The sequence below is a fragment of the Sapajus apella genome, unplaced genomic scaffold (genome assembly GCF_009761245.1).
Source record: "Sapajus apella isolate SASKATOON/1434 unplaced genomic scaffold, GSC_monkey_1.0 scaffold43, whole genome shotgun sequence".
NCBI classification, from domain to species: Eukaryota; Metazoa; Chordata; class Mammalia; order Primates; family Cebidae; genus Sapajus; species Sapajus apella.
Window position 1 is genome coordinate 20633980 of NW_022436983.1, and position 11655 is coordinate 20645634.

Sequence of the window (11655 nt, forward strand, 5' to 3'; positions counted from 1 at the left end):
GAAGACCCTTCCCTTAGGAAACTGCCTTTCGGAGGAGTGGGAAGGGTGTCAGCCTCCCCTACGCACCCAAGTTTTAGAAAACTGAGTAACTGGCCTGTGGCAGTGGCTCAGCCTGTAATCCCAGCACTTTGGGAGGCTGGGTGGGAGGATTGCTTGAGCCCAGGAATTTCAGACCAGCCTGGGCAGCACAGGGAGACACTATCTCTACCTCAAAAATTTTTTTAAAAAATTAGCTGATTGTGGTGTTGTGCACCTGTAGTCCCAGCTACTGCGGAGGCTGAGGAGGAAGGATCACTTGAGTACAGCAGATAGAGGCTGCAATGAGCTGTGGTTGAGCCACTACACTCTAGCTTAAGTGGCACAGCAAGACCTTACCTTAAAAAAAAAAAAAAAAAAAGATTGAATGTGGGTTTTGTTGCAGAAAATGAATTTTAAAAAAAGAAAGAAAAACTGAGTATCTTAGAACATGTGGAAAAAAGATTTTAAAAAACAGCTGGGCGCGGTGCCTCCTGCCTGTAATCCCAGCACTTTGGGAGGCTGAGGTGGGCAGATCACGAGGTCAGGAGATCAAGACCATCCTGGCCAACATGGTGAAACCCCATCTCTACTAAAAATACAAAAAATTAGCTGGGTGTGGTGGCGTGCGCAGGTAGTCCCAGCTACTCAGGAGGCTGAAGCAGGGGAATCACTTGAACCCAAGAAGCGGAGGTTGCAGCAAGCTGACATGACCCCACTGCACTCCAGCCTGGTGACAGAGTAAGACTCCGTCTCAAAAAATAAAAAATAAAATAAAACACAAAAAGAAAAACAGTAGCATCCGCTATCAGTTCCAGCCTCTCTGACTAGTAGGGATCCCTGACCCCTCCTCAACCTGGGGTTCATTCTCCACTCCCACCACTACTATTTCAGCCTTAAAGCAGGAACCCGGAATATCCCTCCTGTCCGGGAGAGGAAGAGATGTGGTGGGAGGGCTGTTTGGTGGAGAAGTATATGTTTGTTGGGATGCGGTGAGAGGCAGGGAGAGTGTGTAAACACAGAAGTGTGTGTGTGTGTGTGTGTGTGTGTGTGTGTGTGTCTGTGTCTGTGTGTGTGTGTGTGTGTGTGTGTGTGAATGAGACAGAGAGAGGGCAATGACATGATGACTTTGCTTTTGGAATCAATAACTAGAGCATGGCATGCAGGCAGGTGTGTTTCTCTATATGGGCAGGGGCGGGTGGGGATGCGTGTGTGCTTGGGTACACATGCTCAAGTGTGTCCCAATGTGACTGAGGTAACAGAGTAGTAGGATTCAGATAAGAATGCTTTTCTCAGGCCGGGCGCAGTGGCTCACGCCTGTAATCCCAGCACTTTGGGAGGCCGAGGCGGGTGGATCACGAGGTCAAGAGATCGAGACCATCCTGGTCAACATGGTGAAACCCCGTCTCTACTAAAAATACAAAAAATCAGCTGGGCATGGTGGCGCGTGCCTGTAATCCCAGCTACTCAGGAGGCTGAGGCAGGAGAATTGCCTGAACCCAGGAGGCGGAGGTTTCGGTGAGCCGAGATTGCGCCATTGCACTCCAGCCTGGGTAACAAGAGCGAAACTCCGTCTCAAAAAAAAAAAAAAAAAGAATGCTTTTCTCTTCGGAGACGGGAAGAGGGATGAGGAGGAAGACAGAGGAGACAGTGGTGGTGCAGGGTCTCTGGAAGAGTGGCCTCACCCTAGCCAGGCAGCATCACCTCTGACATCAAATGCTCCCTGCCTCGCCATTGGCCCTCATGTTCAATTAGCAAACAAACAAACAAACATTATCCTTGTGTCTTAGGTGGCAGCCTTAGAGAACACAGAGATGGGAGACTGGTCCCTGCTCTTGGGGGATCCCCCCAATCTATCATGCTGGCTCTGTCTTCCTTTAAGGTCTGGCTCACAGGCATCTGTTCAAGAGGCCTTCCCTGATTGCTGCCTCCTCCCCACACCCCACCCCCAGCAGAAACTCAGCATCTTCTGCCTAGTGCACCACTGGTTCCTGGGGGATGGGTGTGTGGGATATGTGTTCCTCAAGGGCGGGGTCTGGCTCTTGGAGATTCCTCCCATACCCACACAGGCCTGGCACACAGTAGCAGGCTTTCTGTGTATAGGAGCCCCAGAATCAACCAAAGAACAAAGGAATTAACAGGTGAACAAATGAAAGCCCAGTGAAAAACTAAATAATTGAAGGTAAGAAAGAATGAATGAAGAAATTCAAGAATTGATGACTGAATAGGCAAATGAATGGAAGAACAAAATAACATTGCTTCTCAGGCTGGGCGCAGTGGCTCACGCCTGTAATCCCAGCACTTTGGGAGGCCAAGACGGGTGGATTACTTGGGATCAGGAGATCAAGACCAGCCTGGCCAACATGGTGAAGACCCGTCTCTACTAAAAATACCAAAGTTAGCTGGGCGTGGTGTCAGGTGCCTGTAATCCCAACTACTCGGGAGGCTGAGGCAGGAGAATCACTTGAACCTGGGAGGCAGAGGTTGCAGCGAGCCTAGATTGTGCCGTCGCACTCCAGCCTGGGTAACAAGAGCGAGACTTCTCATCTCGTCTTCTCCATGGCTATCACAATCTGGAATTATATATTTCTCTGTTCATTGTTTTTTTGTCTCTGGACCTCTCTTGACCAGATTAGGACTTTGACCCTAATCTGAGGTCAGGAGATGGCTGGCACTTCTCAGGACAAGACAGGTGGATTATATGCCCTCATTTATCCTTTTAGAATAACCTTGATTAGGAACACAGACTCTGGGCCCAGACTGCCTGGTTTACAGACCAACTCTGCCTCTTCCTAGCTCCGTGACCTTGGACAAGTTATTTCACCTTTTTTTGGAGACAGAATCTCACTCTGTCTCCCAGGCTGGAGTGCAGTGATGCGATTATGGCTCACTGCAACACCCAGGTTCAAGTGATTCTCATGCCTCAGCCTCCTGAGTGTCTGGGATTACAGGTGTGAGCCACCACACCCAGCTAATTGTATTTTTAGTAAAGGCGGGGTTTCTTTATATTAACCAGGCTGGTCTCAAACTGCTGACCTCAAGTGATCTGCCTGCCATGGCCTCCCAAAGTGCTGGGGCTATAGGTGTGAGCCATCGTGCCCAGACCAAGTTATTTCACCTTTCTGTACCTCAGTTTCCTCCTATGTAAAATGGAAATTTAATAGACCTCACCTCATAGAAGTCTTGAGAGAAATCAGGGAGCTGTTAGAGTAAGCGTTTGGCACATAGTAAATACCACATAAGTGTTCACCATCATTCATTCATTCAATTTAAACTTCAAATCTTTGAGTCACCGCTCTGTGCCAGTCTGGGTGCTGGGACTCAGATAAGAATTGTGGCCAGTCTTTGGCCTCTATGTGGCACATGTTCCCTTTGAGGCATAGGAAGCTGGTGACCAAAGAGGTAGCAGGAGGGGCCTGTTGAACCCCAACTCTCTGGCCACAGCTTCCTATCCTTTCATCCCGTGTACTCACAAGCTCCTTGAAAATAATTCTAACTTGGGTGTGGTGGCTCACACCTGTAATCCCAGAACTTTTGGAGGCTAAGGCGGGAGGATCTCCTGAAGCCAGGAGTTCAAGACCAGCCTGGGCAGTTTGGGAGGTTGAGGCTGCAGTGAGCTGTAGTTGTACCAGCTCACTGCAGGCTGCACTGTAAGCTGGGTGACAGAGCAAGACCCTGTCTCTAAGTAAATAAATAAAACAATTCTAAAAACTGATTACCACCAGGTATGGTGGCTCATACCTGTAATCCCAGTACTTTGGGAGACCAAGGCGGGCAGATCATCTGAGGTTGGGAGTTCGAGACCAGCCTGACCATCACAGAGAAACCCCGTCTCTGCTAAAATTACAAAATTAGTCAGGTGTGGTGGTGCATGCCTGTAATCTCGTTACTCGGGAGGCTGAGGCAAGAGAATCACTTGAACTTGGGAGGTGGAGGTTGTGGTGAGCAGAGATCGAGACATTGAACTCCAGCCTGGGCAACAAGAGTGAAACTCCATCTAAAAAAAAAAAAAAAATGATACAAAAATCAAAAATCAAAGCCCAGCAAGCCCACTGAGCCCTCTTTCATCCATTTCCCAGCTAGGCGTCACTCTCCTCGTCATACTCCTGCCTTCAACCAGGCCAGATTCCACTGTCAGCCCTCACGGTCATTCGTTGCAAACACCTGCCACTGTCCTGCCTCCTTCTCCCTCCACTGTACCTGCCTGGAAAACCCAGGCCTGCAGGAATCTAACCATTTACCTTCTCTGAATGTGGAGGAGAAAACCACCTGCTATGCAGACAGGGTCACAGCTCCCAGCCTCAGTAGGACACTAACCAGGCCCAGCAATCCTCCAGTCCATTTCTCAGTAAGCTGCCCAGATGACCAGATCACACTTTTTCTTTTTTTCCTCCAACATCCTAACCCATCTCCTTCTTCCCCACTTGGACTCTAAATCCTCTCACCTTCTGGGGACGTCACACCTCTGTAACTCCATCTCTCCTATCCAGCTGTCCCTTCCACAGAATTATCCCCTTAGCATAGAAACACATTCTAGAATCTCCTGTTTACAAAGAAAAAACAAAAACCTTTCCTTAGAGAATTAAGCATTTATCCTGTCTTTTAAAGGAGAAACTGTGGTTCATTTCTACTTGAAGCTCCTTTTTGCAGAAAAATGCCAGCTAAAGCCATGTGCGGTGGCTCACGCCTGTAATCTCAGGACTTTGGGATGCTGAGGCAGGTGGATCACCTGAGGTCAGGAGTTTGAGACCAGCCTGGCCAACATGGTGAAACCCCATCTCTACTAAAAATACAAAAAATTAGCCGGGTGTCGTGGTGGGTGCCTGTAATCCTAGCTACTCCAGAGGCTGTGGCAGAAGAACCAGGGAGGCAAAGGTTGCAGTGAGCTGAGATCATGGGACTGGACTCCAGCTGGGGCAACAAGAGCAAAATTCCATCTCAAAAAAGAAAAGAAAAAAAGAAAAATGCCAGCTAGATGTGAGCACACAGCAAGATGGTGGCTGCCAGTCCAGTGTAGTGGCTCACGCCTGTAATTCCATCACTTTGGGAGGCTGAGGCAGGCAATTATCTGAGGTTAGGAGTTCAAGACTAGCCTGGCCAACATGGTGAAATCCCATCTCCACTAAAAATACAAAAAAATTAGCCGGATGTGGTGGCGCACACCTGTAATCCCGGCGTGCCTGTAAGTCCAGTCCTTGGAGGCTGAGTCAGGAGAATCACTTGAACTCAGTAGGTGGAGGGTGCAGTGAGCTGAGAACATGCCATTACACTCCAGCTTGGGCAGCTGAGCAAGATTCCATCTCAAAAAAATAAATTAAAAAAAAAGGAGGTGGCCGCCTACAGGACAAGAGAAGAGGCCTCAGAATAAAACCTACCTTGCCAGCACCTTGATCTTGGACTTCCCAGACTCCAGAACTATAAGAAAAAGAAAGAAAGAAAGAAAAAAATGTCCTCTAATAAATATAGAAGGAATGTGAGAACTGGAAAAACTCAATTGAAAAAATTTTTATTTTATTTATTATTATTTTTTAAAAATATCTTTATTGTTTCAGCCACTTCAAATATGTATGTATGTATGTATGTGTGTTTTTTTTTTTTTTTGAGATGGAGTTTCGCTCTTGTTACCCAGGCTGGAGTGCAATGGCATGATCTCGGCTCACCGCAACCTCCGCCTCCTGGGTTCAGGCAATTCTCCTGCCTCAGCCTCCTGAGTAGCTGGGATTACAGGCACACGCCACCATGCCCAGCTAATTTTTTTTTTGTATTTTTAGTAGAGACGGGGTTTCACCAGGATGGTCTCAATCTCTTGACCTCGTGATCCACCTGCCTCGGCCTCCCAAAGTGCTAGGATTACAGGCGTGAGCCACCACGCCTGGTGAAAAAATTTTTAATTTTATTTTTTGAGATGGAGTCTCGCTCTGTCCCCCAGGCTGGAGTGCAGTGGGGTGATCTCAGCTAATTGCAACCTCCGCCCCACAGGTTTCAGTGATTTTCATCCTTTAGCCCCCTGAGTAGCTGGGACTACAGGTGGCCGCCACCAAGCCTGGCTGATTTTTGTATTTTTAGTAGAGACGGAGTTTGACCATGTTGGCCAGGCTTGTCTCGAACTGCTGGCCTCAAGTGATCTGCCTACCGTAGCCTCCCAAAGTGCTGGGATTACAGGAATGAGCCACTCACTATGCCCAGCCAGGAAAAACTCCATTTTGTAATCCCAATTAAATCATCCATTTAAGGAATCATGAATGGTTGATTGATGGTGGTGTCTTACCACCTGTAATCCCAGCACTTTGGGAGGCTGAGGCAGGCGGATCACTTGAGGTCAGGAGTTCAAGACTGGCCTGGCCAACATGGCAAAACCCTGTCTCTACTAAAAATACAAAAATCAGCAGGCATGGTGGCATGCGCCTATAGTTCCAGCTACTCAGGATGTTGGGACAGGAGAATCACTTGAACCTGGGAAGCAGAGGTTGCAGTGAGCCAAGATCTCACCATTGCACTCCAGCCTGAGGGACAGAGAAAGATTCTGTCTTAAAAATAAATAAATAAATAATCATCAATGATGTCCAGCAGGGTCAGTTCCTGATGAGGGCTGTCTCCCTGACTTGCAATGGCTACCTTCTCACTATGTCCTCACACGGCAGAGAGACAGCAAACTCTCTGGTCTCTTAATTTTTTAAATTTAAGACAGAGCCTCACTCTGTCACCCAGACTGTGGTACAGTAATTTTTTTTTATTTTTTTTTTTTTTTGAGACAGCGTTTCACTCTTGTTACCCAGGCTGGAGTGCAATGGCGCGATCTCGGCTCACCGCAACCTCCGCCTCCCGGGTTCAGGCAATTCTCCTGCCTCAGCCTCCTGAGTAGCTGGGATTACAGGCACGCGCCACCATGCCCAGCTAATGTTTTGTATTTTTAGTAGAGACGGGGTTTCACCATGTTGACCAGGATGGTCTCGATCTCTTGACCTCGTGATCCACCCGCCTTGGCCTCCCAAAGTGCTGGGATTACAGGCGTGAGCCACCGCGCCCGGCTGTGGTACAGAAGTATGATCACAGCTCACTGCAGCCTTGACCTCCTGGCTCGATCGATCCTCCCACTTCAGCCTCCCGCGTAGCTGAAACCACAGGAATGCACGACTACACCCAACTAATTTTTTATATTTTGTAGAGACAAAGTCTCAGCATGTTGCCCAGGCTGGTCTGGAACACCTGGGCTCAAGTGATCCTCCCAATTTGGCCTCCCAAAGTGCTGGGATAACAGGCGTGAGATACCATGCCCAGCCTGGTGTCCCTTTTATAAGGACACTAATCCTATCAGATCAGAGTCCTACCCTTAAGACATCATTTAACCTCAATTACTTCCGTAAAGGCCTAGTTCCAAATACAGTCACATTAGGGGTTAGAGATCCAACATCTGAATTTGGGAAAGACAAAATTCAATTCATTACTGATGCTAAAACCACTAGGTGAAAAGTTTTGAAGAACAGCATGTTTGCACAGCGTGAAAGGAGCCCCACACAGATGATCTGGTATTTGCAAAGAGGATGGCTCTTTTTCAATGAAGAGATCTGGTGGATACCCCATACCAGTGCTTCCTATGTATGTATATAGCATCACTGTGAATAATTCTTTTTTTGGCCGGGCACAGTGGCTCACACCTTTAATCCCAGCACTTTGGAAGGCTGAGGCAGGTGGATCACATGAGGTCAGGAGTTCGAGACCAGCCTGGCCAACATGGTGAAACCCCATCTCTACTAAAACTACAAAAAATTAGCCAGGCGTGGTGGTGGGTATCTGTAATCCCAGCTATTCAGGAGGCTGAGGCAGGAGAATTGCTTGAACCCAGGAGGCAGACGTTGCAGTGAGCTGAAATCGCCGCACTCCAGCCTGGGTGACAGAACAAGACTCTGTCTCAAAAAATTAAAAAATAAAAATAAATAAATAAATAAAAGTTGTCATTAAAAAAGGCAGGATTAGAGGATGACTGTTTTGTATTTTAAGGGACTTTAAAGAGACATCACCACCAAATGTAATGTGTAAACCTTGGTTAGATTTCTTTGGTAAAAAGACCCAACTATCACTGTGCATATTAGTTGATGTGTTTTTCCCTCTCCCTCCATGACTTTGGGTTCCACTAGGTTTTGTCACACCTGTAATCCCAGCACTTTGGGAGGCCGAGGTGGGTGGATCATGAGGTCAGGAGTTCAAGACCATCCTGGCCAAGATGGTGAAACCTCATTTCTACTAAAACTACATAAAAAATTAGCCAGGCATGGTGGCAGGCGCCTGTAATCCCAGCTACTCAGGAGGCTGATGCAGAAGAATCGCTTGAATCCAGGAGGCAGAGGTTGCAGTGAGCCAAGATCTCACCACTGCACTCCAACCTGAGCAACGGAGTGAGACTCCATCTCAAAAAAAAAAAAAAAAAGAGAGAAGATAAAACAAGAATGAAGGAAGGACAAAACTTTGCTTAGGGGACAGGGATGACTTCTCAGAGGATTCTGAAGGACAAACAGGTTGCCCATAGGTTAAATCTCTGATTCGGCCTCCCACTCAGTGGCTCTGGTGCCAGGGGTGACACTCATTTTGGGGGAACCCATACAGCAGAACTCTGACCAGTGGGTGGAGTCTTGGGCAGAAAGGATTTCAGTTCAGGAGCAGGAAGAACAGCTCAGCAGCAGAATAACTGGTCCCAGGAGGTGCCAAGGTGAGCACGCAGAGGGGACTCACATGGACTGACCTCGTGCACGGGCAGGAGATGCATCCCCTGTGTAGGGACACCCACCGCAAGTCCCACCGCCAAGCTTTTGCCCAAAGGCCCTCCCACCTGGCAGCCTCTCTGTCCTCTTTTTTGCCCAGGCTCAGCCTTCGAGACGGCGGTATTTTCTCCCTTCTCTAAACCCTGAACCCTTCTTGTCTGCACCACCAGGGGTCCTGTGGCACGATGTGCCTTTTAGGGGCAGGCAACTCTGCCTGGGTAAGAAGCAAGGCCTTTGTCAGGCTGTGCAAACTTGAGCAAGTGTCTGCCTCTCTCTGGGCCCGTTTCCTTTTTTGTACAAGGATAAGGTGGGACAAGGTGCCACAGGAGGCCTGTTCAACCTTCAAATGTCTTGCTTGGAGTCTGGTCCTCTAGTCCTCTATGGCACTGGGGACTTCTAGGGGACAGGGATGATACTGGCTGAGGCCCCTGCCAGGACCCCCCAGGAACAGACCCGGCCCATCACCCCAAAGTGTAGAAAGCCTGTAGTGTTACTCTCACTTCCATCTTTGCTAAAGGCAGCTTGGCTCAAATTTAGGACCCACAAGTTACTGGCTGTGTGATCTTAGGCAAATGACTTAACAACTCTGGGCTTTAGTTTCCACACCAATAAAACTCGAATAGTAGTATCTGATTATTGGGATGAGGAACAAAGAAAATTATGGCTTCAAAAGCATCTTGTACATAGCAGGCATACAAAAAGCTGTCAGGTCTCCCTCCGGAAGTGTGGACATTGTCAGCTCCACTTCTGCGGTCGCGGATCAACAGTTGAGGAGCTCAGGCCCAGGACAATGGTGTGCATTCCTTGTGTCGTCATTCCAGTTCTGCTCTGGATCTACAAAAAATTCCTGGAGCCATACATATACCCTCTGATTTCCCCCTTTATTGGTCGTATATGGCCTAAAAAAGCTAAACAAGAAACCAATGATACAAACAAAGGCAAAGTAGACTGTAAGGGTGCAGACATAAATGGATTACCAATAAAAGGACCAACAGAGATCTCTGATAAAAAGAAAGACTAAAGCAATTTCCTAAAGGACCACATCACGTAAAAAATGGACCTGATAATATGAAGCATCTTCCTTGTAACTGTCTTTGACCTTTTTATCTGAGACCAGAATTCAGGATAGAAGTCTAGACACTTACCGGATACTAATCAGGAAATACATAATATCTGTATTTAAAATGTAGTTAGTTATATTTAATGACCTTATTCTTAAGTTCCTTTTTATTAATGTAGCTTTCATTTCTGTTGCTGTTGTTTTAATAATATGAAATAGAAAGTTTGTGCCAGTAGACACTATGTTACTAAATCAGCACTTTAAAATAAAAAAGAAAAAAGCTGTCAGGAGCCAGGAAGGGAGATCTGATGAGGAGTTTTGGAATCTCCCCATCACTACCCCAAATTCTAGTCTCTTCATCATCACAAGCTGCTTCATGCAGAGAGAAATACCTTAAATACTGTATGTCTAGATCTAAAGTAACCTGGGACATAGTAGGTGCTTAATACACATTTGTTGAATGACAGAGTAATCCTATAACCAATATCTTACTTGAGCCTTGAAGCAAACTGGTAAGGGGCAAGACAAAGATACAGTTATTATCTCTGCTTCAAAGGTGAAGCCGCTGCCCCTCAGAGAAGGAAAGTAACTTACCTAAGGTAACACAGCAGAGCAGGGCTTGGAACCCAGTTCCCTCCAGGTGCAGAACCCATAGTTACGTCCCCCATCCATGCAGCCACTTTACAGACAGATTGCTAGGCTCTGCCTGCACTCGCTCTCACATAGGAGTATCCTGGGGGAAGGTGCTTTGCCGAACACACAGCAGGGTAGGGAGGCCAACTGGCCTGTCCCAGGGGCCCCACTCTGCTCCCTGAATGACCCAGAGCCCCTGCTGAGTCACCGTGCTCCTTGGCTGGAGGCAGCTTGGCCTTGGCCTAGTTGCCCTTTTGCCAGCAGACCCACGGAGCCACAGGACAGGCGTCTCAGTGCAGTCCGACGGGGAACCTGGGCCAGGTACAGTGGCTGAGCTGCTGAGCCTGTGGGACTACATTTCCGGGGCTGACCCACCCCCAGGGCTCACAACAAGTCACCCTGGAAGGCCAGGAGTGTGTCATCCCCCAAGGCCTGGGTGCCCCCAACTTTTGGTGACTGCTGCCGTCTATATGGTCAGTAAGACTCTTACCCTGGGGCTGGGAGGAAGGTTTCTAGAGCAGGTGGACTCTACCTGGCTGGAGTGCAGTGAGGAAGCCGGTGTGGTCATCACACAGCCCCCTCCCACCAGGAGTGCTTCACTCCCCTACACTGATGTCCAGCAGCCATTCGAGCCCTAGGAGGACATGAGAACAAGCAGGGACCAGAGTGAGGACCACAGCAGTGCACTCCAGGGAGGCCGTGGAGTCCATCTTTCCCTCAGGGCAGGACAGAGTAGTACAGAGGTGGGGGAGGGTGATGGAAGTGGTGATTTTCACTGGGGGTGGGAGTGAGGGCTGGGGTATTAAAGTGCAGAGTATTAGAATTGGGTGCTGGCATATTTCAGGGGGGCTGGAGTATTTAAAGTTGGAGCAAAATTTTCAACTTGAGGCTGAACTTTAAGGGTAGAGTGGAGCTTTGCCGTAGGGGCTGGAGAACTTCCAAGATTATCGGAGTATTGCACAGTGGGAGCTAAAGGGTTTCGCAAAGGGCTGGGTTATTTCAGAAGGCACTGGCATATTATGGGAGTGGGAGATGACCCGGAGTATTTCAGTGAGATGGTGGAGTCTTCCAGGGTGGCCTAGAATATTTCAGAGGTGAATGAGCATGGTGTATGGCCTTGGAGGCTGCCCAGGGAGCCCCCTTCAGCCCTGAGTTTGCAGGTCAAGGATCCTGGGGGTCCCTGGGAGTCCA

General features: G+C 48.3%; 1 pseudogene across 1 annotated transcript; it reads left to right on the forward strand.

Moving 5' to 3' along the window:
* The first annotated feature begins 9485 nt into the window (after nucleotides 1-9485).
* LOC116566553 lies at nucleotides 9486-9934 on the forward strand (annotated as a pseudogene). Its single transcript, XR_004275906.1, has one exon. The product of XR_004275906.1 is annotated as a UPF0729 protein C18orf32 homolog pseudogene (transcript).
* Nucleotides 9935-11655: the final 1721 nt, after the last annotated feature.